The sequence below is a fragment of the Camelus ferus genome, chromosome X, assembly GCF_009834535.1.
Source record: "Camelus ferus isolate YT-003-E chromosome X, BCGSAC_Cfer_1.0, whole genome shotgun sequence".
NCBI classification, from domain to species: Eukaryota; Metazoa; Chordata; class Mammalia; order Artiodactyla; family Camelidae; genus Camelus; species Camelus ferus.
This window is the reverse complement of record NC_045732.1, coordinates 11,928,885-11,934,884: the sequence shown is the minus strand read 5'-3', so window position 1 is coordinate 11,934,884 and position 6,000 is coordinate 11,928,885. Positions and strand designations below refer to the sequence as shown.

At 47.0% G+C, this 6,000-nt stretch overlaps 1 protein-coding gene across 1 annotated transcript in view; it reads right to left on the bottom strand.

Moving 5' to 3' along the window:
- Nucleotides 1-1,310: 1,310 nt before the first annotated feature.
- The window catches only part of PRKX (protein kinase X-linked), a 60,243-nt gene continuing 55,553 nt past the window's right edge, over nucleotides 1,311-6,000 (bottom strand). Inside the window, exon 9 of the mRNA XM_032475557.1 lies at nucleotides 1,311-5,764. The gene's annotated coding sequence lies outside the window, so the exon portion shown is untranslated. The remainder of the gene's footprint in view (nucleotides 5,765-6,000) is intronic.

Here is a 6,000-nt window from a genome sequence, read left to right as displayed (position 1 = left end):
TTGATAATAGACACTCTGCCAGGGGTGAGGTGATGCCTCACTGTGGCTTTGATCTGCATCTCAAAGAGGTATCTGACCCCCAGTATTATTCACGGTAGCGAAGATATGGAAACAATCTAAGTGTCCATCTATGGATGCCTGGATAAAGAAGGTATGGCTCGTTACATACATGCAGTGGAATATTACTCAGCCATGAAAAAGGACACTCTGCCATTTCCAACAACATAGATGGACATTGAGGGCGTTGTGCTATGTGAAAAGACAGACAGACAAACACAACTAATATTGCATGATCTCACTTATATGTGGAATGTAAAAACACCAAACACATAGAAACAGTATAAAATGTAGGTTACCGGGGGCCAGGAGGGGAGGGGTGAATAGGAGAGATGCTGGTCGAAGGGCACAAAGTTACAAGCCATAGATGAGTAAGTCCTGGAGATCCAATGTGCAACACAGTGGTTATACACAATATACTGTATTATAAATATCACACTTGCTAAGAGACTAGTTCTGAATTCTCCTCACCACAAAAAAAAAAATGATGGCTGTGTACTACAAGTATGATTATGCTGTAATACATAAATGTATCAAACCAACACAGGGGACACCTTCTCAGAATGCTGTATGCCAAACATCTTACGATTGAAAAAACTACATGGTGCTCTACACCAGAAACTGACACAGCATTGTAAACTGACTATAGTTTATAAAAATAAAAAATAAAACCCACTATTTTATTGACTGATGACCGTGATGACAGCAAATTTTTAACCAGGTGCAAAGGCGATTTGCAAAGTCACCCTCAGGCATGAGATGAGAGGTTGGCAAACCGCAGCCTGAGGGCCAAATCTGGCCCCCCAGGCTCTTTTTATAAATAAAACTTTATTTCAACACAAGCCACACCCCTTCATTTACATACTGTCCAGGGCTGCTCACGCACGCCGTGTGTCCCGCAATGCCAAAAACATTTACCATCCGTCCCTCAGTTGAAGAAGAGACGGTAACACTAAATCTTATATTTCAAAGTTGTTTTAAGAGAACAGAATTTAAAAATTCTCAGCACAAGAAAAAAACTTTGTAACTACGTTAAGGTGATGGATGTTAAAAAGACGTGGGGTGTTTTTTGATATATACACGTATGTAGAATCATTATGTTGCAAACCTGAGACAAATACAATTTTTTGAATATTGCATCTCAATAAATATACGAAATTCAAAAGAAAAGGTAAGAGTGCTAACACCCAGATACCATGAGAGCAGAAAAGCTACAGGTTTTCCCATGACAGAAGAAGCAGACCAGAGACTGATTTTATCTTCAAAGATACAAAGTTTATTAAACAAATTTGGAATCCATAGTATCATTCCATAAATTAGACAGCAGTCAAATTTTATATATACAAATCACAGTGATTTTCATTGTGCAAGGAATTGACAGGGTTAGAAACAGGCTTTTTGTTCTTGTTGTTTTTTGTTTTGTTTTGTTTGTTTTATGCACACGAGAAGCTGGGATGACCCGGCAGGGATGCGGGTGGGGGACACGCCGGGGACGTGCCGCACCTGCTCAAGGGGGTCCATTCTCACCGGAAAGAAGGAAGCCACGACCGCCTTGCAGAGCTGGGAACCAATCTGAGGGACCGAAGCAAGACAGCCTGGAAGTCGAAAGGCTTCAAATCCCAGGTGTGATAACACAGCCTGAATGACTTTTACTTAAATCACAGAGGTGGCCACCGGATCAAACAGCAGATCAACGGAACGTTTTGAAACACAGCTGAGATGAAACCGTTACGGGGTATTTCCCTTTTGTCACGAAGGGCTGCTCCCTGGGTCTGCAAAAACCAACCTGACACCAAAACGTCGTCCTTGGGGGAAACATCCCTCCACGCTCCACCTCCACCAAGACACACACACACACACACACACACACACACACACACACACACACCCGACTCAAACACATTATTAAGACAACTATGCCTGTGCTTTTTTCTGTTTTTGGTTACATCCACTCAAGTTGAATTAGCTAAGTCAGAAACAGGGACACATGGTGCAGCACGTAGGATGCGGCCAACGGGTCTGAAATACTCGCTGGGTAGACGGACCACTGGGAAAAGGACAACACAGGCGTCTCATTTCAAATCTCAACTGGGCGATTGAGGGCTTCTGGGATGGTGTCCATTTTCTGATGCAAAATCACAGGGATGAGGGGAAAAAAACAGACAATCTTCCTTGCACTCGTAGGGCAGGGCGAGGATTTGGGAGTGGTCCTGGCTGCCAACAAAGTGGTCCCTCAGCGTGGTCAGCGGACAGCATGGAGCCGTGGATCCTGGTTACAGTGGTTCCAAATTGAGAGGTAACGCGGGTCAACGGCACGTAGAAGTGGCAAATGAAAGTCACGTCGCTCGACCCGAGCGCTGCCGGGGACTCTGCCATCAGGAGGAGGTGAGGCCTGACGCAGAGACTGAGACAGGACACCGTGTGAGACACGTACAAACGTGTGATGCTGCGGCCGCCCCAGGACCAGGAATGGAGCGTGGCGTTTTCAAGCATCGTGGCGATGGGGGCACGGACACCCCAATGTGGCTGGTGGGGCTTCTTTTGCATGTTGTGTGTCACCGACAGCAGACTTCACACTTTTCCCATTGCCGGCAGACGACACATTGTTGATAAGAAGGGTTCTGACACTGGCGGGGAAGGAACTGGACGTCGGCCAATGACTGCGGACGATACGCTTGTAGGACGAGCTGCGGTTTTACATCCTTCTTGGCTTTACAGGTGCCTAACAAGGCAGGCTGGCGACACTCCGTCCACCTCTTGCAATGTACACGTTTCCTACAGACATTTTAAATAGCGTCCTCACTTAAGAAACCATTGCCAACGTGTCAAATTGCATAGGACAAAATAAATCTATCACTTGCCAGCTCTGAAGGTTGTGCTGAGTTCCACGAATCTTCTTCAAAACTCTGCAGGCTGATCATTTTCAATCCCGTACATGAAAATTTCAGAATTTCCACCAAGTAAAAATTATTCTCCAGTTGTACGTCGTGAGTGATGTACGAGTTTAAGACACGTTTTGGTCACACCAATTTTTTGCATTACATCACACCGTTTAATTTACGGCCCCATCACCCCAGCCACGCACGGGCAGGTCACACTTTGGATGCTGAAATGCACCTGAGTGTCCTGAAGGGGACCTGAACGCCGTCTGGCGTTCTTGGAAATCCTTTTGAATTTCAGTTTGTTTTGCATGCCTGATGGCTGATTCCTGTGTTTTCCGAGAACAAAGACATTGATGCATTCGCAGTTTGCTTCTCCGGCGTATCTGTCTGAAACTAAGGCAATGCACTGTGGTGCATTCTTGCCACTAGCTTCATGTAAGCACATAGGAAGCCCCGGACAGGAAGAATGAAACCCAAAAAGAGGTCTGGGGGGCAACGGGTGTCCTGTACAATTTGGTATTGTGTTCAAGGAAGGTGTTTCATTTATTTTCTATTTTTTTAAGCCCAAGGCTCTCCAAAATAATCATTCTGATTTACTTTTAGAGGCAGAGGACACGAGCCTGGGGCTTTTTCCCTCGTGCACCCGGTGTCTCAGTCCGAGTTCACTTTGCTGATTTAACGTCCTAACATCCGAGGACGGAAACAGCCCAGGAATGGCGTGCCGAGGTTTTCAGTCCGTGCTGGGCCTCCGCTTAATGCAAACAGCACGGCGACTCAGAAGCACAGGCTGAAAAAACACAGTTCTACGGTGACGTTCATCCAGCTGCGCCCTCTGGAAATAACTTTTTATTGAGTTATTCATTGTAAAGAGTTTGTTTTACTAAATCGCGGACTCACTCTCACCTACAGAGTTGATTTGTATTTGAAGAATTGCTCATTAATGAGAAGGGGGGGGTTAGTGCCCTCAATTTAAAGCTTTTATGGGTGTAACTTGTCTTCCCATCACCCTCCAGGCAGGCCTTCCCTTCTGATTTGTAATGGAATCTGGCCAAATCTGATAGGGGGCTGCACCTCCTTTGACATTTTTGCTGCTTAAGAAAAAAAAAATGTATGGTTTTCCCAAAAGGCAGCTCCGCACACCCAGAGACGTGGCTGCAGGAAAGAGACGTGGCAAAGACGGCGGGAGACGTGGCTGCAGGAAAGAGACGTGGCAAAGACGGCGGGATGAAGCACCCTCCTGGCCCGGCCCGGCGAATCAGCGGCCGCTGAGCCAAGTGCACCCGAGCGGCGCGGGCCTGGGAGCGGGCTGCCAGCTGTGGGGTCCCCCAGACCATTTTTACCAGCACACCTCCACGGCAGATGCTGCCCCCATCCCGGTTGCTGGAGGAGCTGGACCTTCCTTGGCCGAGCAAGAGAGAAGAGGAATAGGAAAGAAGTTGCTGGGTGAAGCCCTGCGCGCCCTGACGGCTCTGGAAGCCACTCCTCGAATGCCCAGACCCCACGGAGAGGTGACGGTTGGGTCCGATGGCCGGATGCACAACAGGTCTCAGCCACTCGGAGCCAACCCAGAACACGCAGAACCCGCAGATTTTCACAGCAAAGTTTAGAACCAGGAAGCAGGAGCAGAAGAGTAGAGGAGGAAATGAACTGGAGACCACACGAGCCCCAAGGACCTCTACTCATGGCCTGTCTTGGAGAAGACGCCTACTCAACAGCCGGCCGCCGTGGGGTCACTCCTCAGGGAAGGACACGGCGGAGTAAACCTCCGGGGCGTCGTCAGAACCAGGTCCAAAGACAAAGACATCTCAGTCAGTGGTCACTCTGCACAAGCCCACCAGGTCTACGAAACCAGAGCGTGTGGTTACACGGACTCACGCTGAACGGTTCCAAGGAGAACCGAAAACTGAGCAGGGGTTCAGATGTTTCCATCGCTTTTTGTTCCGTTTCTCACTTTTCCCAAAACCGAAGGGAAAAGAGAACCTTTGCGGGAAAGCTCATTGAGCCAATCGGAAAGCTACTTGTCACGCTTTAGGAAATGGGTTCTAGGCGAGGGACTTCAGCTGGCATTTTTCATAGGCAGCCGTCCCTCTGCGGAGCATGACATTTTTTCAATGTGATACAGAAAAACTCCTTGAATAACGTTCATGGTCAATGGCGAGTCTTGTACTAAAATTGAAACCCCCATCCCCTTCCCTTTCTTTCTGGTTTCAAGACCCGAGGTTTCCAGACACGAAGCACTAAAGGTGTTGGATACAGACCGACATATAATATTTTCTTCACGTAGAACCATAAAATGCATATAAGATGATTCAGAACTGCACACATCATACTGTTTAGACTTTTGTCCCCAAGAGAATAGATTCTTGAAAAAAAATACTGAAACATAAAAACCATAACCTCTAGAAAGCAGAAACACTGGACAAACTGTGCTCCAATCACACTGTCTTTTTCAGACACACACACGCACGCACGCACCCACACGCAATTTGTGGTTGTATCTCAACAAGTTCAGCTCAAACGTGTAACGTCAAGTCTATGAGGAAAAAAAAAAAAAAAAAAAAAAAACCAAGCTATCACAGTAGGAACACAAAAGCTGAAACAGAAGATAAAATCAACCAGCAAACAATTGTTCTAAACGTCCTACTGTGCAGTGGATTTCCAGTTGCTTAAACGATGACAGATGCACGGAGGCCAACAGGGCTGCAGCGTCTTGGTCCACATCCACACGTCCAGAAACGTGGGAATGTCCTGGTCCCGTGAAGACCTTTCTTCAGCTCTGCACGGGCTCAGCCACCTGTCCCAGGCAGGCTCCAATTGTCCCGTTTCTGGCATGAAACAAGATGAAAGATCTGGTTCGTTTTTAAATACCTGGGGAACGTCTGTAATTCTAACAAGAACAGTAATAATCATACAAAAGAAACTAAGCTTTCCTTTGGAATTCTTACAGCAAAGATCCACCAGCCTGAACTCTAAGGACAGAACATGTCTCATGAGAGAGATCGATCAGGATTTCCAAGGTGGGTTTTCAGTGTTCTGTGACGTTCTCCTCCACAACTACCCC